The sequence below is a fragment of the Urocitellus parryii genome, chromosome 10 (assembly GCF_045843805.1).
Source record: "Urocitellus parryii isolate mUroPar1 chromosome 10, mUroPar1.hap1, whole genome shotgun sequence".
In the NCBI taxonomy this organism is placed as follows: domain Eukaryota; kingdom Metazoa; phylum Chordata; class Mammalia; order Rodentia; family Sciuridae; genus Urocitellus; species Urocitellus parryii.
The window spans coordinates 107,181,481-107,209,242 of record NC_135540.1 but is presented as its reverse complement, the minus strand read 5'-3'; the positions used below and the strand labels follow the sequence as shown (position 1 = coordinate 107,209,242).

Here is a 27,762-nt window from a genome sequence, read left to right as displayed (position 1 = left end):
AGCAAGACAGAGCTATAGCTTAGATAATGAGTTCTACTGTGGAAAGAGCCATTAAAAAAATGATTAATAAAAGCATCCTCTTTAGAACTCCACTCCAGGAGACTGAGGTTATAAAGGAAATGTGCTAAGCCAACTGTTGTTATCATTAAAGAATAAACCATCTGGCCTTCCAAAACATTTACAGGATGGGGGGGGGGGGTGTTTTATTTATTTTTTAACTGGAGAGATGTTACAATCACCTTCTAAATTTTATAAGACAACTGAGGCCCTGGGAAGATAAATGATACAGTTGGATCTCAATTCAAATTAATATTTATCAAATACCTACTACAGGTAAAACACTTTTCCAAGAGTTAGAGGAAAAAAAAAATACAATATTGGACCTTTTCTTCAATACTTCTGTTCTTTATTACCGAGGTAAGTTTTCTGTAAGTAGCGCTCTGATGTTAGCAACATTCTTTTTTTATATTCCATCTTAGGTCTTGGAAAACTTTGTCCTCCAGGCCAAACTCAGCCTATGGCCTGTTTTGCAAATCAAGTCATATGTGGACACAGTCAAGCACATTCTTTCATGAATCATCTATGGTTGCTTTTTATCTAAAGCTAGAGCTAAGTACTGTGATAGAGACTTATAGCCTAGAAGCCTAAAATATTTACCATCCAGCCCTTCATAGAAAAAGTTTATACTGACTTTGTTCCAGGTCATCATTTGCTCAACTTGTGAGGCCTTTTTATTTCTTCTCCTTTTTTTTTTCTTTTGAAACTACTAGAAGGCTGGTTGTGCCCCATGAATCAATGCCCACTGAGCCCTGTGTTGAATGGTTTTGAAGGCAAAGCCAGTGGGTTCAATATGGAGGCCAACAGCAGCTCTTACTAACAAGTAAAAACTTGCTCTTGTCACATAAACGACAAGAACGACAGGACAAAAGACTGGAACTTTTCTTCAACAAATATTTACTAAAAACTTATTAACTGTCTATACGTAGACTAAGCTCTGAGACTACCCACACACTTCAGACCAGCTTAGTCCTCGGAGAACTCACCAGCTGGTTAAAAAAACAAAAAAACAAAACAAAAAAAAAAACCCTTTTGTGTTTCGTAGAATGACTGACACTAGAGGACAAGGAGTTGCAATCCTCACAGGGAAAATCAACTGGGGTAAAAGGTGAGAGGGAAACTGTTAACCCCAAGGATAGTATACAACAGACTTCTCCCCCTGCTGAATTCCAGTTTCAGGAAGTCACCAGAATTGGAAGCTATAACTATCTACAGTTGCCTCAACCCAAAGGCCATTATTTGTACCTGGGTGGAGTTAAACCTTGGACTTTACATCGCTTCCTGAATTCCCTTTATAGCACACTTTATTTTTGTTTAATCTTTCTAGTATATTCTTTTAGTTACATTTTAAACTTAATTTTACTCATCTTGGCCTATATTAATGTTCTTCTAGCTACATCTTTAGCACCCTTTCTTTTTTTTTTTTTTTTTCTTTTGACAAGGGGTCTCACTGTGTTGCCCATGTTAGCCTCAGTTTGTGGGCTGAAGCTGCCTGAGCAGGACTACAGGAGTGAGCCACCACACCTGGCAAGTATTTCCTGGCATGGATATTTTTATTGTCTTATTCAACTTCTTATACTTTTACTGTATTTTTTTCAGAATGTTCTAACTAATATTGGTTTATTTAATATTTATATTTTGTTCCCGTTTAAAATTATTTTACCTTAAATTCAGTATTTTTTTAAATTTTTTTTCAATATCTTTATTTTGTTTATTTATTTTTATGTAGGGCTGAGGATCAAACCCAGGGCCTCACATGTGCGAGGCAAGCGCTCTGCCACTGAATCACAATTCTAGTGCTTACCTTAAATTCAGTATTTCCTTCTTTTTTGCTTCTTAGGTAAGGAAGAAGCAGAGGTGACCATCAAAATAGCCATTTACCAGGAAGGTATGGTTACTGAGCCTCAGAGTGGAGTGGGATCCTAGATAACATTTGCCCCACGCAAGAGGTTCTGGGTAGAAGCAGAAGGATTCATCAGGGAGGAGATCTGGAGCAGAAGCTAAAGAGCAACTGATGTAAGGAACTGTAATACAACCATGCATTGCTTAACCACAGGGACACATTCTGAGAAACATGTTGTTAGGTGATTTTGTCCCTAGGCAAACATCACAGAGTGTACTTATACAAACCAAGACGGCTGTGACATCATTAGGTGATATGATCTTATGGGACCACCGCCATTTGTGCAGTCACCCATTAACCACAATATTGTCAAGTGGTGCATGAAGGTATTTTAACAGCCAGTGTCACCACACCAGACAACACTGGTTAAACACAAGATCTGGGACTCAGAAATGACAAAGTAAATGGGAGAGAGAACCTATAACAGGTCCCTTCAAATGGGAAACAACTCCATCTTTACTTCCATTAAGGTCTTTCTAAAAGCCAAATAAATAAAAGACCCTGTTTCTGACTCCAACCATAGCTAACTGCCTCAATTTTTAAAAGATAAATATCAAGTAAACCTGAAAAGACAATCTAAAAAGAACCTTTTTTAAGAGTAGGCTAACTGCAAAAACAGGCAAGAGAAACTACTAAAGTAATACTGCTGCACTAACTGAAAACTTTTCTATCTGAATCATACAATCATTTGACAGTAGCTATTTTGAAGGGAATACATCGTGCACAGAGAAGGAAGGGCCCAGCTATTCAAGCCCCATGAACTCCCATATATGCTGCATAATAAAAATTTTGGAAGTAGGCACTAGAAAAGACCTAGATTCAAATTCATAGAATGTTGTCTATGATGGAATGCTCCAAGGTTTTTGTTGTTGTTGTTGTTGCTTGTTTGTTTGTTTTGCAGTGGGGAGGATATTGGAGATTGAACTCAGGGACTACACCACTGAGCTACAATCCCCAGTCCTTTTTATTTTTAATTTGAGACAAGGTCTCACTAAGCTGCTTAGGACGTTGCTAAATTGCTGAGACTAGTCTTGAACTTGCGATCCTCCCATCTCAACCTCCTAAGTCGATGGGTTTACAGGTATGTGCAACTGCACCCAGGTCTAGGATAAATTTTTAATTAAAGTGATTCTTCTTCCTCTAAATCAACAACCCAAATGTTTTATAGTTAATTTCAGCCCCAATTTCTCAAACAATGGGTCCATTTTGTTATCATTTTTTTATAACCTTAAAAACAATGCTGGGAAGAAGATATTATTATACTTGATAGGTGATATTGACCAGCCTAAAGAGATTGAGCAGGGTGTTCCAGATATTCAGCAACCAGTCACAGGTGGAGCTCATCTTGTCCTGGACTGAAGTCCTACTCTGTTCAGTTTCTCAGCACTTCACTGTCATTCATTCCCCCATCACACCTGTAGGTCTTCCCAATATCCCTCCTTTATCATGAGAATTCTCACTAGATCCAGAGAATGCATGAATACAACCACCTGGCAAGGCTTCACCTGTATCTATCAGTGACTTAAGGCTTGAGAAGTACTCCAGAGATCTTCTTTTAATGAAACCTGTTTCACGTCGTGACCTTGAAAGCCCAACAAATCTGAGTCCCATTTGTATGAGCAAGAACAACTCCTTCACACATTTACACAGTGAGGATACAGTACCATCTGGTTGGGCTCAAAGTTCCAGAGCAGACTGGTGGTCATTATTTGGAACTCGGGTTCTGCTTTGACATTGCCCTAACCAACAACCTTTCTACCACATCAGAATTCAAACACTTCTCCATCTCCTTCAGTTTGCCAACACCATGAGCATCTCAAGTGTTAGAAGGAGCCCTCATCTCAATTTTCTCCCAAGGACTCTCTACACTCCCTGTTAATAGACTGGTCTTCAATGAAGATTTAAGTCACTCTTTACCCATTTGGTCATCTTCTAAAAAGAAAATAGCCTGCCATGCTCTTCCTGTTTGATACCCAATATCAGGGGCATCAAATAAAAAACTTGTTATTCTGGATCTAGATAATTTACCCACTGAAAGCAATAGTTCTACAGAAACAAAACTGAAAAGACCACTTGTTACGAAAATCCATTTAGTAACTGAGTATTCTCCTTTAATTAATAGTCAAATATAGATAGCAGTTTTTAAAATACAATAAAAAGGGGCTGGGGTTGTGGCTCAGTGGTAGAGTGCTCGCCTAGCATGCACGAGGCACTGGGTTCAATCCTCAGCACCACATAATTGTAAATAAAGATATTGTGTCCATCTAAAGCTAAAAAATAAACATTAAAAAAAGTAAAATACAATAAAAAGTCATTTGGAGGTTTCAAACAAGTTCTACATTTTTATTCCTCCCTGGAATTAAAAGGTTTTTTCCTATTGAAATCCGTTTCTTATATAAAATGAAAGTAACCAAAAAGATATATGTTCTTTAAGAAAACTACAGATATACTAGACTTTTTAAAAAGATGAAGATTCAAAAGCATCAAACAACACTGCAATGAGATAGAACAGGAAAAAACTCAAATAATTCCCTTAAGCCTCGATGAATTTCTAAAATCTTAGATAATAATTTGTGTCACAGGGTTGTCTAAGAAGATTTAGGTGGGTAATATTCAGACATTTACCCAGTATTTATTGCATAACTATTATGTCCTAAGCCCTGGAACACATCAAGCAAAGCAATTCCATGCTCAGCTTCCATTCTAATTTGACCAGGGAAAGGGAACAGATATGTGCTAAATAGGTAGACAAATGAAATAATCTCGCTTCTTGGTAAAATAAAACAAGATAACAATATCTAGACTATATAAGGTGCTTATGTTTCTTCCATTTCTAATGTTGATATATACTTTATCACTGGTTCTGCTCTTGCTGGACTATAAGAGTCAATGTTATATTTTTATCACATTAACACTTATGCTTGACTCCAATGAATAAAAACAAAATTAAGATTGATTCTATCAGAATAAAAATAACCCTATTCTGGAAATATAAGGATTCTGCAGCTGTTACAACAGAAGCCTGCAGAAACACACACTGCCTGATTTTTAGGCTCTGACTCTACCTATCATTCACTGTTCTTCAATAATCAGAAACATAGCAGCACATTCTGAAATCAGTAAAGGGCATTTTCTTCCTACCAAATATTAAGTCTGAAAATAAAAACTATTTGTTCCAATTCTAATAATACTTACCAATTAAATCCCTTTTTCTGTTGTCTCGTTTCTGGTGCTGTATATCAAACCCAGGGCCTCGTGCACACTAGGCGAGCCCTCTACCACTGAGTTACACTTCCATCCCCTGAAATCAGTCTTTGATCGCACAGTTAGGACTCTATACAAAAACTATAAGTCTCTCATGAATAAGATAAGGTTACAGCACATGCTATGTGATCATTCTGACACCCTTTTCTTATTAAGGAAGTAGGTATGACAGATAAATGATTTACTTCTTTAACAATATTGCAATATTATACCCTATATACAGTAGGGTACTTTTAGTCTAAAGTCCAACTCTTGGCTAACCATTTAATTTAAAAGCTCCATTCAAGTAGGAATTAGAAGAAAAGGATCAAGAGGTCCATTAAGGTTTTATTTTAACATCAAATATAAAATTCATGTTTAATTCACAGCTCTTGGATAAAGTACCATGGCATCGTCCTTTGAGATGGATTTGCTGATTATACCATTGTCTTCCTTGCCTAAAACCAAACCCACATACATCAACTATGATTTCAAGTTGCAGAAGGTATCCAAGGGCAAAATCCTTCCAATCTTGCACACACTTCACTGGCCTACATTTAATTCAAACACAAATTTATTTTAGGAGTTCTTCTTTATGGAATCTGACCAAAGCACACACTTTGCTTACACTAAAACAACCCAAAACCATCCTTTCTTTTTAATCTCATATTTTGCCAAATTATACAATATGTAATTAAGTTAAATAATCATAATAGCAGGCATAATTGGCACAAACAGTTTAGATTAAAAATACAACCAACTCTCAGGAAGCCCACAACTTGGCCTGTTGGGAGCAGAAATGGTGGCAAGGGAATTCAATAGTCTGCAGCAAGCATTTGCTAATCTGTTTTTCCAGAGAAAACAAATGATATTGGTAAACCCAGTGAAGTGTTTGAGAATGTCTATAAAAATGTTTAAATATTAGGCTACTTGACATTTAAAGAAAGTTCAAAAATAAAAACATTTATCAAAAGCAAAGAAAAAAAGTTCTTCCAAATATTGACCCACTGAAAATACATCAATTCTACATATATTTTTGTCAAAGAAACATAATTGACCATAAACAATTTTACAGTTAAAAATATATGGTGGGTTTCTATGTTTTCTAAGCTGGACTTATACTCAAATGATCCTCTCACAAAAGTATAATTGTCCATCCATCATACGATCTTATCTAATATGCCTTAGAAAAATCTTTTAAAATATGGAACAATTGAAGAAGTTGGAAACAAACTGATTCCAGTACAAAGGTATGAGATTACACGCCAGTTTTTCTCTAAAATAGCTTCCTTCTTTTTTTCTTTTGCATTGTTCACCTGAAATCCCTCCACAATCTTAATGTCTCCTTTCATTAAATGAACAAAACTAGAACACCCCTTAAGTGAGCTAAACCAGTTATATTTTCATGAGTTCTAGCTAAACTACTACATTTTCTCTATCCCAGAACCACCAGTACTTACAAGTTCCTGCATCTCAGCATAAGTGAACCTTCTTGTTTACCGGGGGATCCATGTAGGTTCTAGTCTATGTGATAGATATTTAGTATCAAATGTTGAGATTTGACAGAGGACTGTCATCAGTAAACTGAAATTTAAGGACCAGACCTTTATTCTTTTCATAGCAGGGGGTGGGGATGGCAGGGATTGAAATCAAGGGTACTCAACCACTGAGCCACATCCCAGCCCTATTTTGTATTTTATTTAGAGACAGGGTCTCACTGAGTTGCTTAGTGCCTCACTTTTGCTGATGCCGGCTTTGAACTCGTGATCCTCCTGCCTCAGCCTCCCAAGCTGCTGGGATTACAGATGTGTGCCATCGAGCCTGGCTTGGAACAGACATTTTAAAACCAAACCTTTGTATATAAATTACCCAAGAAATTCTTTAACTTTCAGAGTCATTCCCAAATTTGAATTTTACTTTTGAAGAAACAAAAATTGGGCAAGGGTACTCCACAAAGTATCTGCAGCCTCAGAAATTTCGACAGACAGGAAATTCTTCAGTACTCCATTATTTTGCTTAGTTTTGACCATGATTTCTAAAAGAACATATGTTATGAAAAAATGTTAATCACCAAATTGAACCCTTATTTACAAAATTAATATAAATTACAAAATTTAACTATGCTTGGTAACATGTATGCTTTATTCCAAAGAGTGTAAGATAGTTTTTAAAAATACCAGATCAAGTTCAGATATAAAAGGAGCCACATAAATGGCATATTACATTTAAACAAAGTCCAATCATATAGGGTGTTTATAACAGCAGTGTTGTTGTTATAGCAAAAGCTAATGATTCAAGACTGAAAGTGAAAGGAAAAGTAACTCTTTAATGACTTTTTAACTGTACATATTAATACATTCATATTTTTGCTTACACACATATACACTGTTGAACACAAAACTCTGCTTACCAATTCACAGACTTTAATTGAAATTTAAGGGGTACCAACCCATCTATGGCCTCACCTCCATTTCACCCACCCGGGTGAAGATGACTTTTAATAGAAATACATTGTAGAAAGCAATATATATTTATTTATAAAACTTAAAAACTCCTTCATTCTTTTACATAATTGATATTTTCAATGCAGAAATTGTGGTTTGTACTACAGACAGCTCTTTTTAAACTGCCACAAAACAGTGTTAGGGAGAATATAAAGTAATAGGGACTCTCATATCCTGTCCTGAAGAGGCTAATCTGAGAAACGTTTTAAAAGTAACATAGCATCTTCTATCCAAATTTTAAAGGAGCATAGAAATTTATACTAAGAAGCAATCATCTAAAGGTATAAAATGATACATAATTGAGTAATAATTACATAATTATTTTAATAGATAAAATTTAGTCATTCTAAATGTTCATGAATGGAAGAGTAGCTGGACAAATCGTGTCACACAATGGAACACACTTCAAATAAGACAGAAAGATGTTTATGATGTACTAACTGAAAAAAAGAATGTATCAGAACCCTTTGGACAGTAAATCTCATTTAGATTCTACTAGTAAAAATGGGTATATGCATGTTTAAAAATATGTGCATATTTAAACTGTGTGCATTTTTAAATATGCATAGAAAACAGCTATAATATATATCAAACTTGCAGATGGTTTACAGAAACCCTCTTCTAATAAATATTACATTAATTTATACAAATAGCTATTTACTCCCTAAAATATAAAAGTTCACAAGAATATATTATATTATTTATTAAATATTTTATATTATTATTTATTAAAATTGTTTATACAAACAATTTTAATCAGAAATTTTAAAACAAAATAATTTTTCCCATTTGTTAGTTACTATGTGCAGAATTGATTTTTGTAACAAAAGTACTACAATACAAAGTAATCATCTTACATTCAAAGACTTCCCCCGCACCCAGGGCTGGGAATGAAACCCAGGCCCTGGTTCATGCTACACAAGTGCTCTACCACCGAGTTACAACACTTGTCCCTAAAAAACTGTAATACTCACACCAAATATTCACTGTTTTTAAGACTAAACAGTGGGACCTACTTTTTAAACAAAATTTAAGTTGTTTCTATGATGATAGATAAAAACTCAGTGTTTTAGTTTTTTACTTACATATCCTAAAGGTTTTAACAATAATATTTTAAAATATATCACCATCAAAATATTTTCCAAAGATCAAAACTGTCAACTTTATTAATGGTTTTATCTTAATTTTTTATAGCATAAAAACGTCTCCCTCTAAACTCAAAGCAAAAATTTCAGTATTAAAAAATTTAGGCCAACTATATAGCTACTTTATTAAACATTTTTAATGTTTAAACATGATTTTTCAAATAAAGATTCAGGATCACTAGAATTCATACTTGTAAAATAATTTTATTTTCCTAAAATCCTTTTTTGAGAGGATAGAAAGCAGTGCATTTTTACTTTACCTAGTTGCTGATGTTGGTATTTGTCATAATGACTGTGACAGAAATTGCTCCCATCTTGCTCCTCTACTGTCTTCTCTGATGAAAGCGAACTGAGACGTCTCATCTTTAGTAATTTTGGGGAACTTTCCTGAATGCTATCTCTAGTATCCAAAACCATGTCTCCAGAAAGAATGGGAGGAACAACTCTCTTTAAAAAATCCATTTTAAGCTTTTTCTACATTACTAGACCCTGTCACAGGCACACAGAAAAGGTGCCTGTATACTTCCTTGATGAGAAGTTAAGTGACACAATTTGTGTCAAAGAGCAAAGAAATGTCATGTGAATTTAGGCGGTGCTAAAACTCAGCAGGTTAACTGCCAGCTGTTGGGAAGCTGATTTTTAGGACATTGACTGTTCATGCTGATAACAAACCAAACAGACTATATACACATATTTGTGTGATGGGTGTTAACAGCAATACTGAGACCATAAAGTATTTCATATCTATCCATTTTAACATTTAGACTTCACTAGGATAATGGTAAAGACAAATTTACTTTGGTCTGAGGTGTGTCTTTTACACTTCAATAGTTACTTGCATTAAAAACATATAATCCTTATCATTGTAAAAATTCAGTTATAGACCTTGGGAACAACAACTTCCACAATACATGAAAAGGAATCACTGACAACTTTACAGTGTATTATGAAAATTCTGATGTACTTTTAAATGCACACTCAAAAAAGACTTTCCTTATTAAGATCAAATTGACTTATCAGTTGTAGTAGTAGAAATTCTGGCATGAATTACCAAAATTTAACTCATAATTTCAAACAGATGGCTCCAAGAACATAAATTTGAATAATTTGAAGTATAAATATTTAAAATCAATAAACACAGTAACCAGTAACATATATTTTCAAAATAATTGAGCACTCACTCTACTTAATATTTTAAAATAGAGAAAGTAGCTCATCCTACTGCCTTAATGGAATACAGAACTATGACAAAAGAGACCAGTGAAAGGGTACCTGTAAAAGATTTTGAAAACTTAAAGTCAATATCTGTTTCTATCCCTTCCTTTGCCTGCCCTCTGGTGGGGGTGCCAAGCGAACAAGAAGGAAATAAAGAAACAAAGGGAACTGAGAAGGAAGGAACGCCCTAAGTAATCACATTTGTAACTTCGAAAGACACACATTTTTAATAATAACTTGAAAAATCAGATTCACTTAGTGAAAACACATTCACAGTCTCATTCTTCCAATACACATGAAGTATTTACATCATATTTCTAAAGATGAAGCAAAAATGATCTCTAGGGGTATTGGGGAAAATGGTTGTAATAGAAAAACAAGTCAATGTCTGGTTCTGAATTACTTAATCTTTCATCCTATCTTCTACCACATTACTTATGAGGTTGACTATTCCTTACTTTATTCACTCAAAAGATATTATCTGAAGTTCATTTATAATCAAGCATCAAAACAATAGGCAGATTAATGCAAATTCTGCAGAGGTAAAAAACAAGGAAATCAACTAAAAGAAATTCCTCACCCTAAAGCAGAGGACTCTTACAAGGGAAAAAACACTAAACTTTTAAAAAATGCTTGCTTCTAACAAGCACATTCTCTTAACCCCGAGCCTAGAAGGATCACAATTAATATCCAATCAACCCATTTTCCAAAAGGTGGAAAAAAACTGGTGGGAACCACAAACTGTGTCTTACTGTTCCTGAAAGTTATCCCTGTGTTTCCAAACACAGTCACTTGCTCTATCTTTCTCTCTCTGAACATGACCTCATGTTCCATATAGCGTCAGTCTGTTGTTTGCCTGAGGTCCTGTGCAGGTCTTATCTACAGAGCCCAGAAACACAGTGGTATACAACACACGTTAATCACAGAGGGGAAGCCACCTTGGTGTTGTTCATGATACACAGCACAACCAGCTGTGTGGCTGTGAACCTCAATGTTCTCAACGGCACTTTCAACTGCTGAAAGGAGAGGTTGAGGTAAAGGAGAAAGCATAAAGTGTTATACAACAGACCACACACTTTTATTCGACTTTCTTCACTCAACAAATACTTGCTATGCAGCTTTTATGATGATCTGTGCAAGATAACCAAGGCACTGAGATGCATTTCCATCTCCAAGAAGGAAAACCAAGTCTCCCAGCTATAATACTGCCTGTAGGGTCGGCCCAAACTTCGTTGAGCCTTCACTGGAGTTCTGTTTCCTCTGTCCAATCTGCTCCCTATCTCGCCCTCCTCTCCATAGGTGTCGAATCCTAATAAACATCCTGCAAGCTACACTGTTTTTTAGCACCAGCTTCCTAAGAATCCCCCCTGAGATGTAGAGCATTCCAGTACAACACTGTACCTGCTGCTGCTGAATCTCTGAGGAGAAAATGATATGAAATCTTGTTTATGGTTGCTATTTCTAAGCATGCTAGGTAATCATCATAACTTTGAACTTGCTGTGGATCTGATGTTGAATGTCTCCCAAAGATCCATGTGTTAAAGGACTGGCCCCAACTTGGGCACTATTGGGAAGTGGTAGAGTGTTTGAGAAGTGGGGCCTCATGGAAGGAAGCCGTTGGGCGTTTGTTCTTGAAGGGGATTGTGGGACTCCAGTCCCCTCCTGTCCTGCTTCCACACCATGAAATGAGTAGTTTGACTCCACCACACACTCCCACCATATGATGCCACACAACAGGCCCAAAACAATGGGGCCAATCGTTCATAGATAGAACTTCCCAAATTCTGAGCCAAAACAAACCTTTTCTCTTAATAAGTCAATTATCTCACCTATTTCATTAGAGTGATAGAAACCAGACTAACACAAGTTTCAAGGGGATCAAGGAATTATAATTGAAACTGGAAGCCACAATACAACATTCAAAAACCTTTTTAGACCTTAGTCACTATTTAGCCTTTAGAATATTCAGTATAATATTACCGTCTGTGTCGCTGAAGACAGTAATTTCTTGGTGGTAATGTGGATCATCTAATTCTGACTGTGTGACTTGAGCAGTTTTGAGAATGAAGCATTTAGATGTGAATCATCCAAGACTCAAATGAATGGCTTCAGCTCTAAAGAAAAACAAAACACCATATTTACACATCAGCTATGTTTGTAATAAGTGCATATTTGTGTTACTCGTATGCATTCTTTTGTATTAGTTACCTGGTGCTGCAGTCATCCTCATTCAACAACAGGGCATTATATTTTCTCTCAGTTTTTACTATGAAAAAATTCCAAACTAATGCAAAATTATTGACTGGTATCATGAACCCCTATCCCATTAGTTCCAGATTCAACAATTAACTCAGAATATCATGTTTCATTTATATCTTTATTTATCTTTTCATACCACACACTCTGGATTATCCCAAAGCAAATTTCAGACACATGTAGAAAATTCAGTATGTATCAAAAATAAAGATTTACTTTTTCAACATAAGCCAATCCCATTTTAATACCTACAGTATATTAATAATAATTATTTTATAACATCAACTACCAGTCAGTGGTCAAATTTTCCCAAATATCTTTCACTCATCCTTAGCCTCCCCACTGGTGACTGAACCCAGTGTTGCTCTACCATTGAGCTACATCCTCAGCCCTTTGTATTTTTGATTTTGAGGCAGGGTCTTGCTAAGCGGCCCAGGCTGACCTCAAACTTGTGATCCTCTTGACTCAGCCTCTGAGTCACACCAGTCTTATAAATGACTTTTTAATAGTTTCTAACCCAAATCTAAAGGAAACCCATACAGGCAATGGTAACTGTCTCCCTTCAATCTCTTCTAATCTATAGTTTTCTTCCTCCCTTTTTCCTTTGTAATAAGTAATGCTTACTAGCTAATGATTGAATCCATATACCAATGCCTTAATTCAGTAACATTTTAACACTGTTATTATTCTATTCACTAAAATACAGATTTGAAAAAAAACTGTTCATACACACACACACACACAAGTCTACTATTTATCCCATTTACAGATAAAGGTTGGGATGTACATTTTTCAGTCTATAATTATAGTAACTCTGAGGGGATCATGGACTGTGAACTACTATATAGACCTGCAACTATTTTGATGGCTATTAAGAATAAAACAAATGGAATTGTTCTTTACAATTTATAAAGATTCACATGTATTCATGCACATTCATGTTTCACTACCATTTTGCTACCATTAAAGGTCTCGACATTTTTCAATAGTTAAGTAATACTCAAATTAGTCTTTATTTACTTATAGTACTTAGTATTGAACCCAGAGGCACTCTACCACTGAACTACTCCTCTAGCCCTTTTTAATTTAAGACAGGGACTCCCTATATTGAGGCTGGCCTGTAACTTGTGATCCTCCTGCCTCAGCCTCTTGTGTTGTTGGGATTACAGTCAGGTGCTATCATGCCTGGCTGAAGACTGATTTTTTTTTTTTTTTGCATTAATGGGTATGAAACCCAGGATCTCTCACATGCTAGGCAAGTGCTCTTCAACTGAGCTACAGCATCAGCCCTCAAAGAACCCTCATTTAAAACCATAACCAGTGTGGTCTCTTTTGTTTGTAACAGAAGGAGTTAGCTCTCTGAAATATTAACTTTGTACTTAAAATTCTTAATCTGAAATTCATTCAGTCCAGTTATAAAAATGTAATATAGCCTGTGTACCCAGAGGACTGGATAACTAATCATGACTAAGGTCAAACTTTCAAAGCCAAAAATCTGGTGAACATAGCAAAACACAAATTCATTTGCACTTTGCATTACAGTTGTACATAATAGTGGGCTCAGTATTACATGATTCTACATGCACACAATATAATAATATAATTTGGCCAATATCATTCTCCAGCACTTTCCCCTTCTCTCCTGCTTCTGGACCCCGGTCCCTTTCCTCTATTCTACTTATCTCCCTTTGATTTTTCATGAGATCCCCAACCCCAACTTTCTTTTCCTTTTTCCTAACTTCCATATCTGAGTCTGGCTTATTTCACTTAACATAATGGTCTCTAGTTCTATCCATTTTCTTGTAAATGATAATTTCATTTTTCTTAATGGTTAAATAAAACTCCATTGTGTACATACACCACATATTTTCTTTATCCATGTATCTGTTGATGGACACCTAGACTGGTTCCATAGTTTGCTACTGTGAACTGTGCTGCTATAAACAGGGGTGCGCATGTATCACTATAGTATGATGATTTAATTCTGTAGGATAAATACCAAGTAGTGGTATAGCTGGATCATATGGTAGTTCCATGACTAGTCTTTTTTTTTTTTTTTTTTTTGGTACTGGGGATTGAACTCAGGGGCACTCAACCACTGAGCCACATCCCCAGCTCTATTTTGTATTTTATTTGAAGACGGGTCTCACTGAGTTGTTTACCACCTCACCATTGCTGAGGCTGGCTTTAAACTCACAATCCTCCTACCTCTGCCTCCTAAACCACTGGGATTATAGGCATGAGCCACTACGCCAGCCATACCTAGTCTTTTGAGGAACCTCCATACAGATTTCCATAGTGATTATACCAAAAATTTACAATTAACACCACCAACAATATAAAAGTGTTTCTTTTTCTCTACATCCTCTCAGAATTTTTCAATACTTCTTCAGTAGATATGCAGCCTTCCTATTTTCAGCTTTTAAAAAAACAAATGTCTTTTGGTTACACTGAAAAAAACTTTGAGTCATACTTCTCTAGTTCCTTTAGAGGTTATAGTAATTTCTGGCAAGGCTAGGTTTTGAAGAGTTTTTATTTGTTTTGAGGGCTGTTTTGTTTGGTTGGTTGGTTTGGGACAGCTTTCTTGCATATTAATCACTTTTTCATCTTGTCTACATGCACATTATTTAACAAGGAATTTTCATTTCACTTGACTGATTTGGAGAACATTTTATCTAAAAGAAAAGTAATTGTTACCATCACTTTTCTAATACTACTTTTGAGATAGTGAAGGTCAGAGAGGTTAGGTTAACTGTACGTGGTCTGCTGTTTACGTGATCAAATGCTGTGATTTCTAATTTAAGAAAAAGGTCAAATAAACAAGGAGGTCAGCTGGTATTTGACAATACTAAAAAGAAGATTGTAAATAGCCAAATAACGGATGATTTGAAGGGCAAGACTTTTCACCTGCAGTGGGAATACAAATCTAGACACTTCCATGTGCAATAAAAATAAAGAACAGCAGCTCAGCTCTGGTGCCTGGAAGAACCTAAGGGCAAATAAGGCCCTCCAGGGACAGCCTTGCTTCACTTTAGTCCAAAAAGTGTAAAAGAGAAAGTTGAACGGGTATTCAAGTAATACATTAACTTCATTTCCTTTTTGAAAAGAATTTTTTAAACAATAATGCTGCAAATTTAATTATCTTAATTTTTCCAAGACATCTGATTCCATGAACTTCTGATATAACAGAGTACATAATAACTGAAGAAGCACCAAAAGTTAAGAGTGAATGAATTTCAGTGATGTTCATTAAAGTGTTCTTGATACCTGTCTGTATGCTTGGAATACTTCATAATTAGAAGAGGACAGCAAGGACGTTCTGGTGCCTAGCACAATGTAGATTTGAGCTCGGCAATAAAGAATGACTCAATTATTATGTAATTAATACAAAGTCAACTTCTTAAAGGGCTGGAATCCCTGCTCAGAGTTTTTAGGCAAAGGCTATCAGGAATGCTACCATTCCTGTAGCATGTCACAGAAAGGACTACCCCACTGGGTAAGAAGACAAGGGAAAATTACATCAAAGATTCCAGCTCGAAGCTCTAAATTTGACTTCAAATGTATTTTGTATTATACTTTCAATACCAGAATATGTGGTGACCTAAAAATTCATCATATTTTCAACCAAAGAGAGAAACTACACTGCAAGACATGACATCTATAAAGGCCGATTCCTGCTCTTCTTTTAAATTAATGTGGGACTCTTGGGAGGCCTTTTAAAATGATGCAGAAAAGTAAGATGATGTAAGTATTCTGACAGCCTTTGAGAGTAAGGATGCTATAGTTTTCATATGCATTTAAAATAATCAGTGCTCCTATATAATACCAAAATAATTATGGAAAACAGAAAAGACAGTAATTTTTTAATCTACCAAAGATTGTACAAAACATTAAAAATCTACTCATGAATAATCAAGGGTTGATAGTAAGTCATTATTCAAATATATTTTAAATGTGATTGGCAAAAATCATTAATTAAATAATTCATGGTCATCCCTATAATTACCAAAGAACACCCATGATTCATAACAGTGGTGGTATCACACTTTAATCTTTAAACAATTCACTTTTTCTCTGACCATTTTAGAAAAGCTATAATCTTTATAATCTTTTAACTTTTATAATTTTTAAACAGCTTTATATTTTTAAGCTTCTCTCAGCCATTCTTTTTAAGAAGTATGGAAACATACTAATGCAATCACAGATTACATGACCTGCTAAAAAAATGCTGTATAATGATATTGAGCTAGAATAATTGGGCTTCACTGCAAAAATCCAAATCTCCTGCTGATAAAGCAATGTTCTCTGCAGGTAAATTTGTCAACATTTTGTTGATTTCACACTTTGAGTCAGAACAGCAGTTACTGTCATACAACTTGATCTAGGGAAACAACCAGCAAATTTTCCATTCACAATTTTAAGGGAAAGTTTTCCATGAAGGTTTCATTACTGAGTTAAATGAAAATAACACCAGAGTACAAACTTTCTTATATACGAGAGAATGAATACATATTTTTTAGAATAATTTCTTATTGTATTTCTATGTTGGCACAGGGGGGAAACATGGAATTTGACCAAAAATGATCATACAAATGCTCTCCATCTATATAGTAGCCCAGTAAGACATCAATATGGAATGCACTGCCAGTCCATATCTCTGGAATATAATTCTACCCCTAACTTCTAAAAATCCATTACTATAACTATTCCTCACATAAATTAACAGAAATCATACACTCAACCAATATTTATGGACAGAACTAACTGCCAACAACCAGGGACAAAAGAGTGAATAAAACAAAAATTTTTAAAGTTATTTCTTTGCAAATCTGAAAAAAAATGAAGACTTGTCATCCCAAAATGCACACTTATCTAATTTTACACAGTTTGGAGCCTTTGTAACCTAACCACTAATTATGGATTAAAACTCTGATTAAAATCCTCTTTATATTTCCTTTCCAATCCTACTGTTTATAGGAGATAGTTTCACAATTTTACTATTCATCGTGAAGGGCAGTACTTCTTTTTTGCTCTTTTAACTACTTAGAGCCCTCAAATTCAATGAGAATGCTTATTTATTCCTTTTGTACCTCTCATGAATTTCCAGGTTATCAGATTACCCTTTATTGATCTTGGGCTTTCCAGAATAATCGATCCTAATGTCTTCCATAGCTTCATATAAGGGGCTTTCTGATTTCATTTATTCTCTGGGCTCCCTTAAGCCAAAACATCCCTCTCCCCACCCAAACCTACAGTTAGTCTTTGCAAAAGTCTCCCCTAAAATCTCTGAAAGAAGATATGCTCAAGAGAAACACAGTAAAAGCTTAACTATTAACAGAAATTATCAATTAACCAAAAATTTTCAGTTCTTGCTTTTTACAAAAAGAGAACATGTTACGCATTAAAAAATTATTTTCTTTAAAAAATGCAACATCAAAAACACTTTCAAGCATCATTATGGTCTCTATTCAATGTTACACCTTTCATATCTATAGCTTAAAAATTATACAATGGAAATTGCTCTACCTAGTTATGATTTTAACTTCCAGTAAGAACAAAAACAAAAAATATGCATGCAAATTTGATAGGCATATTTTGTGTTTTATAGAACAACTTGAAATAAAAGGGTTACCAGTTTCATCAAAATTTTAAGTTAGAGAGGGCTGGGGTTGTGGCTCAGTGGTAGAGCACTTGCCTCACATATGTTATACACTGGGTTCCATTCTCAGCACCGCATATAAATAAATGAATAAAATAATGTCCATAAAAAGGGGGGATCTGAGGATATAGCTCAGTTGGTAGACTGCCTGCCTTGCATGCACAGGCCCTGGGTTCAATCCCCAGCACTATTAAAAAAAAAAAAAAAAACTTAAGTTAGAGAAGGGGGGCAGGGAAGAGGAGCTGCTCAAGGTCCTAAGGCAGGTACAGGATCACAGTTTAGTGTCCCGCATTTGTCTTTCCTCTTCACCTCAATTTACCGCATCCAGCAAGCTTAGAGAAGCCCAACTTCTTCCTCAAGAGAAACTATGAAAGCATTCATCCCATTGATGGTTTAGATCCCCTATATCTCCCAAATTTATTGCTCCAAAACAACTTCTCTATAAACTTAAGGATGATGATCTGCCATCTGAAATCTCACAATGTGTATCAAAAGACTTCAAAATTTTTATGATTTTTTACCCCATGATGCCACTTCCAAAGCCAATTCTAGAAAAATAATCAGAAATGCCCATAAAAATCTATTTGCAAAGATTTGTTTACTGTACTGTTATCTCTATGAACAGAATATTGCAGCAGAATGCAAAGAACAAAAACAGAGGGCCAATTGGAAAAAAAATCATAATATATTCACAAGATGAAATGTTATTAATTTGGAAAAAACTAGCCTGGTGCAGTGGCAAAACCTGTAATCCCAGCAATTTGGGAGGCTGGTACTAGATTGCAAGTTCAAGGACAGATTCAGAAACTCAGTGTGAGGCCCTAAACAACTTAGTGGAACTCTGTCTCAAATTTTTTTAAAAAAATCAAATTTTTTTTTTTTTATTGTAGATCGACATACCTTTATTTATTTATTTTTATGTGGTGCTGAGGATCAAACCAAGTGCCTCACATGTGCTAGGCAAGCACTCTACCGCTGAGCTACAACCCCAACCATAATACTCACCATATATTTATAAGAGTAAACATAAAACAATACATATAGTATCTTCCCAACTGTTAGAGATAAAATTACGTTTCAAAGCAAAGAACAGCCTGTAACCTAGTGGTTTGGGAGGCCAAGGCAGGAGGATTACAAGTCCAAAGCCAGCTTCTGCACTTAGTGACACCCTCCCTCAAAATAAAAGCTAAAAAGAGGGGGTTCTGGGGATGTGGCTCAATGGTTAAGTGCCCCTGGATTCAATTCCTGGTATAAAAAAATACCCAAAAAAGAGCAATGAATAGATCCTGAAGACGAGACTAAAATTGTCAAGAGTACTTAATCTCTGACTCCATTTCCTCATCTACGCAATAAGGATAATAGAATCTCTTAGGGTTATGGTGAGAATTAAGTGTAAAAGATAAAAAATACTTAAACGGTATTTGAAAAAGAGCAAGTATACTCAATGTTACAATTTATTAACATATATCACATGTTGGGCAAATATTGCAACAATTTCCCAAGAAAGTAATAAAAATTTTAATACCTAGAGACTGCCATTATTTATTCCAATTAACTTCTGGGTTAACTTTTTTCAGGTCTTTTAATACACATTAAACATTATACAATTTTACTTGGAATTATATTGAATAATTTCTAGTGGTTACATTTTTTGTCAAGGTATCCTCATTGAATCATTCCACTAACACTGAGCATTAGGTTCAGTTCTTCACTGCTGTACAATGAAGACACTGCAGGAAATATCTTGATTGGCAGTCTTTGTACACACTTTGATTTTTTTTCCCTTCAAGAAAAAGTATTGAAACAGAACTGCTATCTCAAGTGATAGGAAATGCACTTGGCTTTGCTCCCCTACTGACCTGTATGGAATGCAGACACACAGCAGCTGTTCAAAAATGCAAGTTTCTATTCCCTCTAAGTGGGTACTCTAAAAGCTATTACTTGCCTTTTTCCCCATGCCTTTTGTCTTGTTTTGTTGGTACAACTGCTTTCTTCCAATTTAAAGGATCTAGTTTTTCCTATATATCACTCTAAGGCCCATATACAATTTTAGTGTTCCAAAATTCAGTACATTCTTCAAATAGGTTCTTAAGATTTTACTTTATCTGTCACAAAATGGGATTCCTTGTCTGTTAGAAATACATGCTAAAATATTTACAGATGAAATAGCATGACAGAAGAAATGCATCAAAACAACTAGAAGCTGTGGAAAGGGAATGCTTATGGAGGTCATGTGAACTTGGAGGGGTTATTGGTTTGTTTGTTGCAGAGGGGAGTGCTGGGGATTGAACCCAAGGGCTCTTTACCCTGGGCCACATCCTTTTTATTTTTTGAGACAAGAGTCTCACCAAGATGCTGAAGCTGGACTGGAACTTTTGATCCTCCTGCTTTAGCCTCCGGAGTCACTGAGATTACAGGTATGTGCCACCACACCCATCTTAAATATGCTTTTAAACTAGTCTAAGCGTGAGGACATAGTTTTTTAAATATCTCTTTAAAAGTAGATATAATGAGGGCTGCGGCTGGGGCTCAGTGGCAGAGCACTTGCCTAGGATGTGTAAGGCACTGGGTTCAACCCTCAGCACCACATACAAAAATAAATAAAATAAAGGCATGCTGTCCATCTACAACTACAAAAAAATAAATTAAAATAAAAGTAGACATAATGATTAAAATAATTCCTATAAAGCAATTATGATTCATTTCTACCATAGATCTTACAAGAATAATAGTTCAGTCACTATAAAAAAAAAAAACAAGACCTAAAATATTTAAGCCAAAATCAAAAGGGAAGTAAACAACTACAGTATTTGGAATCTTGATTATACTTGCCAGTAATTCCCACAGATAAAAACATACTACAATGCATTTTTCTAAACCATGGCTTCAGCATACCATGCTGATTCTCCAAAACAATATTAGTATTTATATTGTGCATTACAAGAATACAATTATGCCTCTGTATGTGCCCACATGAATATTTGATAAGTCGTTTTATTATGTACGAGTATTAAATAATCCAAATTCTCTTGTTGCCTAAGTCTCATCTTGGTACTAAGTTAGGCATATCACAAACAATACTTAAGATTAACACAGCCACTAAAGTGTTTTATTTGTATCCAGAGGCAAGTGAACAAGACCAGTATCATCATCATCATAAAAATAATAATAATAATGAAACCTACCTCTCTGCACATCTTTCCTTTAGATGTACTGTGGGAAGCTATTACTGATTTCTGTACAGAAAACACTTTACCTGGGAGGCAGGTTGTCAGAGCAAAAGGTTAAACAGCATTTCTAGGCTTGGAGGAGCAATGTTTGCTGGTTAGTTTTACAATAAATGGTAATCACTATTCATTCTAATATTATTCTAAAATTCAAGCTGATTACCAGCTTTTGGTTTCAATGGTACTATTTTTTCCTTGACTAATGGTACCATTATTAATGAGCAAAACAGTCCCAGGACAAAAGAAAACTAACAGTGAGCGAAGGAACGACTGGAAGCTGTCACCACCCAACCATGGACCTGTCTTGCTCGCATGGTCTCCTCTTCTGTAGTCTTAATAGTTTCCTCCAAAAAAGCTGTCTTTCTTTTCTTTTGTTTTTTTTTTTCCAATAATGTAAGAGATTTTCACATATACATTAATTTGCAATAAACCATTATGGTTTAATTGACGTAGAGTAAGAATTAAAAAGAAGTCTGCTTAAGGCTGGTGCAGTGGAGCACGACTATAATCCCAGCAGCTTGGGAGGCTGAGACGGAAGGATCACAAGTTCAAAGCCAGCCTCAGCAAAAGCAAGGCACCAAGCAACTCAGTGAGACCCTGTCTCTAAATAAAACACAAAATAGGGCCCAGTGGCTGAGTGCTCCTGAGTTCAGTCCCCGGGTGCCTCCCTCCCAAAAAAAGAAGTCTACTTAAAATTCCTATTTTCCATCACAATGAAACCTTCCATGAGAACAATACAGTATGAGAAGGACAACAGGGTCAGTCCCTATACTTTTTATATAACAATAAAGAAAAACCTACAATAAAATAAAAGAGGTTTTTCATAAAAACCTGAAAATTATAAATCTCACTTCCTTTCCATAAGCTTGACCTACAGTTTCCAATATTTCAAGGTTCCAAATTAAAATTATTTGGAAAAAAATCAAGAATTTTACCAAAATTAATATAATTTCTGATATTTAAAATGTTTCATGTGGACAATGTTTATAAACATTTGTGGTACTTCAAAAAAGAATGCATTTTAACAGGAGACAATGCTAAAATTCAAGTTCTAGGTTACATCTCACCTTCTCTTGAATTTCTAAATGTTCATAATTACTAACCAAAATGAAACACATTTCTAAAAAGCTTCATTGAGAAGAACTTTAAAAAAGAAGAGAAGCGGAGAAGAAAAACTGCAAGAAGGAGAGCTACTGGGATTTAAATAGTCCCTCTAGAAGTTTTTCATTAAAGAATTGTTAAATTCAAAACATCCCTGAACCAGTTAATGACGGGGCATTTCCACAAGAGGCAGAGGGCACAGGAGTTTAACATTCATAGTGAGGGTCAACTTGAGCGCCTAGAATCTGCATTAAATGACACTTAGATACATCCACCACCATTGAGGCATTGGCAGGCAATCTGCAAGAGAAGTCGTGCGATAGGTTTCAGATACTTGAATTAAACCTATTCCAGCCACAGTCAGGTACCAAGGAGACAGTCATCAGTGTGAGTTGGGGAGGGGGCAGGAGAGACACACTGGAGACATGGTTACCAAAGACTAACTGGAGCAACAATCTGTAACTGCACAATGGCTTCTTGCTTCTTGCCAGCTAGCTGTTCTTTTTTTAAATGCCCTTTAAGTAACATTCAGGTTCAATAAACGAGGCTGTTTCACTGTGAGCCTCCAGCCCTAACTCCCAACGTGACAGGCCCCCAGAGCTAGTGCTACCATGTACCCTGTGAGTTACACAACAGCTCCTGGCTCCACCCCAAAAAGTGCTTATCTTGCTATTGCCTCCTCCCCACGTTTATGAAAGAAAGTGTTGTGCTGGGCAGGATTTACACCGATTGACAGTTCCTCTCACTCTAGAAATCTGTAAAGAATAATAAGCAATTTATTCAAAGCCACATTCTCTGTTCAGAAAACAAGACATTTCAAAGTCAGTAACAAAACAACATTCCAAATCAGTATGGTCACGATGGATGATCATATAGAACATGCCACAAAGCTTAATCCTCCTCACACCAGTACACATAACAACTCTGAAAGGACTCGAATACAAAAGTCAGTAAGTCCTCTCCTACCCCACCCCATCCCACCCCACAAATAGACTGAATTAACCTCTGTGAAGAATAAAGCCTAAGAAAGTTACAAACACAGGAGGGTAGAATTCAGAATTGGTTTGTTACACCAGGAGAAGCTGCCCTACAGATCCAAATTAACTAAGTACTCAATATTGACAAAACCACTACTAACTACTGAGAGCCTATCACATGTGACCAACAAGGTTAGGTGCTTTACATATATTACTTCATTTTAACTCAAACAAATTTATAATTTTTGCAAATGTTCAGCTTTATAGATATGGAAACTGACAAAATTAGAAAATAAACTCATAATACTACACATCAGGATTTACTTAAATATTTGGTACTGGGGGTTGAACCTAGGAGCACTCTACCACTTGGCTACATCCCCAGCCCCCTTTTTTGTTTGTTTGTTTGTTTAATTTTGAGACACGGTCTCATCAATTTGTTTAGGGCCTCACTAAGCTGCTGAAGCTGGACTTAAACTTGTGATCCTCCTGCCTCAGCCTCTAGAGTTGCTGGGATTACAGGTGTGGGCCACGGTATGGTATCCAACGTGAATTCTTTTATGTTTTAAAAGAATAAACTCTTCTCCAGGAATTACATGAGATTAAGTAATAAAAATGCAATTATGCTTTCAATATGTTCTTACTTTGCGAATCTCAGAACAAAAATAAATAAACTTAACCAACATGATTTTTTAAAAATGTTTCATGAAAAGCAAAGAATAAATTTACCTTTTTGAAGTAAAAATAGGAAAAAAAAAGAGAAATACTACGATCAACAAATCAGATTATTTTAAGATTAAGTCAACCCTTTTCTGATGTCTAACTACTTAAAGTCCATTGAACAACTTTATAAAGTGACAGTTCCCTGTTTCAGTCAACATTCTTAAAATGATCTTCAACCTAAAACAAGTGCTTCCCAAAGACCAATGCTAATAGTTTAAACACTGTGATAATTTGATCAGCTGTAAAATTACATATTAATAGTTACTGCATTATAGGGAAGACCTGACAAGAATATACAAGATATCAGTTGCCATGTGGGGTTTAAAAATGAAAATTCCTCCACTAAAAACAGACTTTTTCTTCCAAGTCCCCACATGCCCCTTTCACTTTGTTACTGCTCTATGTTGAAAGAATTTTTGGTCCCTGGCTCAGTTTAGTGGAGTTCAAGGTCATCAGAATAAACCTTCCAAATGTTGTCTCTAGACCAATATCCCAATCCTGGTTATACTCCTCTTCTCATTAAAGAGTTTAATACACATTTAAATCACGTTAAAGCTAGATGCAAATGTTACCTGGAAGATTCATCAGAGGAAAGCAAAAAGGCAAAAACTAGATTTTTAAAGCTTTGTGGAAACCTGATGCCAGATACAGAATAACAGATGAGGAGAGCCCAGCTGTACTCCAGGCACTGCTCTAGACAGTGAGGCTCACAACCAGGAAAAGGACACAGCCCACAACCTTGAGGAATGCGTGGTGTGGTGTGACTCACCCGCTCCAACACCAGCCCTCCCAAACCATCCTAGAACAAGGAGGTAGAAAGTTCCAATATGGCACAAATATAGCTATCACAAAAAAACAAAAGCTTAGCTTTTAATATATCCAGCTTCTGAATTAATGCCATGATTATACTTGAAGCTTTAGTTCTTATGTGGGACTTAAAATGGGAGAGGAAACAAGACTTGTAGAGGGCAAAGTGAGGAACTGAGTCATTTCTCCCACCTCACCAGGTTTTTCACCATCACTACTAGTTACATAAATCCTATGTGGAATGCAGTATTTCACTTGTGACATCTTTATCTCTTAAGCCTTTCATAAAGCTGTCAAACCAAGAGCTACATGGAATATTTTTGGTTTTATAGACTCTCCATTTTAAAATAAAAAACCTTCATCACTCCAAACTAAATGCATTATGATTGACGATCACAGTACCAAAAATTCAATTCTTACCTATAAACACTTACCCAGTTAATATTTCAAAAAAGAGTTTTTCAAAAACTTAAAGAACATAGTCCATAAACTAAGACTTGGTATCCTGATTTAATCTTAAACAAACTCATTTAAAATTTCTATTAAGATTGTATTTTAAAATAAGACAATCAAAATACTTTTTATTAGTTAATATAGTTGACACAAGTTTAGATTAATATCTGAAAATTCATATGTAAAATAAATCTGTAAAAGAATCATTATAATTTATAATTTCAGAGAAATGACCTCATATGGAAGCAACACATGTACATGTATACAGTACAGTTACACAGTGCTAAGACATTATAAGTTGGAGAATGTGAATTAAATTCATTTACAGGTAGAAAGGGAGACAGGAAAAGAGAAATGGAAACAGAGAAAAAACTGAGGACTTTAAAAAAAAAAAAAGAGTACCTAAAACCATTTTGCAAGCTATGGGGCAGTGAATGACAGTGCCCTTCTCTTAACAGAAGAAACCTTGGGCTGGGGATGTGGCTCAAGTGGTAGCGTGCTCGCCTGGCATGCGTGCGGCCCGGGTTCGATCCTCAGCACCACATACAAACAAAGATGTTGTGTCCGCTGAAAACTAAAAAATAAATATTAAAAAAATTCTCTCTCTCTCTCTCTCTCTCTCTCTCTCTCCCTCCCTCCCTCAAAAAAAAAAAAAAAAAAAAAAAGAAGAAGAAACCCGCTGGCTGGCTCTGATGTACAAACAAAATCAAGCATGAGAATCAAGTACAGCACTCTGTCAATATGCAGACTCTTACACTTGACCTAGAAAGATACATAAGAAGCAATCCAGGTGGACAATTAGTCCACGAGATGTTTCAGATAAAAGCAGAAGTGCATTTAAATATGCTACGTATTCATGACTTTATTGGCCACTATCTGCTACCATGGAAATCAAACATTTAATTTTCTACAAATGTCATTACTCCCATTAAGTCATAAGAACTCTCTGACACTGCCATAGAAACATACTTTCATCAAACCAGTATAGAGAACATAAATATTATTTGATGTGCACAGAACTGTAACGGTTGCTTCAAAGGGCAAGTAAGATTTTTCTCTCTGAATGAGGTCACTCTTTGAAGGTTCTATTCATGATATCTGTAAAACCGTGCTTGAGATTTGCTTTTCTTATAAGAGATTTCCATGACTGATCTCTCTAATCTTATACAACTCAATAAATGTCTAGAGTCCCTAATCAGTTATGAAAATTAAAAATATACAATTGAGTTCCAAATAAATATATGAATGTTTCTGATTTAATAAAAACTATGGTGAACCATAGAATTGACTATCAATAAGGAAAATAGGGTAGGTGGGTTAAAAAAAAATCAATCTGAGTGAAAGGATCTAAAAGGGATTAGGGGAACAGTCAGGAGCTATGCAGAGCCTTCAGGAAACAACAAAAAAGCAGGGAGGAGGTAGTGGGTTCTAGGGGCAGAGATGTCATGACTGAAGTTGGGAAATTCAGATCAGCTAAGAAAAGAGGTAGAAAATTACCAGTCTCGGGCTGCCTAAAAGGAAGTAGTCTCACAAGAGTAGACCTTGAAGCCTAAAGAAAATGATAAAGCCTTCAGTTACTTCACTCTTCCCCAATAAAGGAGCCACCACGAGTTTGAGAAAGCAATTTATGAACAGACCCATCATTTCTAAATATTTCATGGAGCAGTTTGGATGAAGAACAGGGACTAAAACAGTGAGACCAGTTTTTTAAAATGGGAGTAGTCCAGAGACATCTTTTTAAAGTAAGGCAATGGACACAGAAAACACGATGGGAACACGCATAGGCCCAAAGTAGAACTGAAAGAAAAAACAGAACTGAACAAACAAGGCACTGTCACCTTTCACAATTGCTACCAGAGTCTGCGACCCAGCTCCTGACCAACTTCTGCACATGGGTACACACACACACACACACACACACACGCACACGCACACGCACACGCACACACCCCTCCCTCTAGCGGACCACACCCACCATAACCAGAGAGCCCTTCTCCCCAAGCAAATAAGATGACATCTCACACCCCTCCACCCCCTTCTCCCTACAAGCCCACCCAACCAATCTTCATTTCCTAGAAGTTCAACTCTTCCTGCCTCAGCATCCTTCCTCACTGCTTCCCGTCGGGAAAATGGCACTCTGATTTTTTTTTTTTTAAGCAGGTTAACCCTTACTGTCCTTCAAATTTCAGTTCAAATATCATTTAAACTGTCATAAAGGCAATCTATATTCTTTCCAATCTAATAAGGTGTCTCAATCCTTAAATCTCTCTTGAAATATTTGACCACACACATAGACCTGAGTTTGTTTAATATGGACTCCCTGTTAGACCATTCCCTGAGAACTGAGATGATGGATATTGGTTACCTAGTGCCAAGCCCAATATGTGAAACCTGGCAAGTGTTCAACAAATACTAGTTGAATTAATAATAAATAAAGGCACAAAAGGTCATTTCAATTTCTCAATTGGAAAAATGGTCATGCCATTATGTGA

General features: G+C 35.8%; 1 protein-coding gene across 1 annotated transcript in view; it reads right to left on the bottom strand.

Annotated features, from left to right (window-relative positions):
* The window catches only part of Fryl (FRY like transcription coactivator), a 232,914-nt gene that overhangs the window by 162,819 nt on the left and 42,333 nt on the right, over window positions 1-27,762 (bottom strand). Inside the window, exon 3 of the mRNA XM_077803150.1 lies at window positions 12,048-12,181. The gene's annotated coding sequence lies outside the window, so the exon portion shown is untranslated. The remainder of the gene's footprint in view (window positions 1-12,047; window positions 12,182-27,762) is intronic.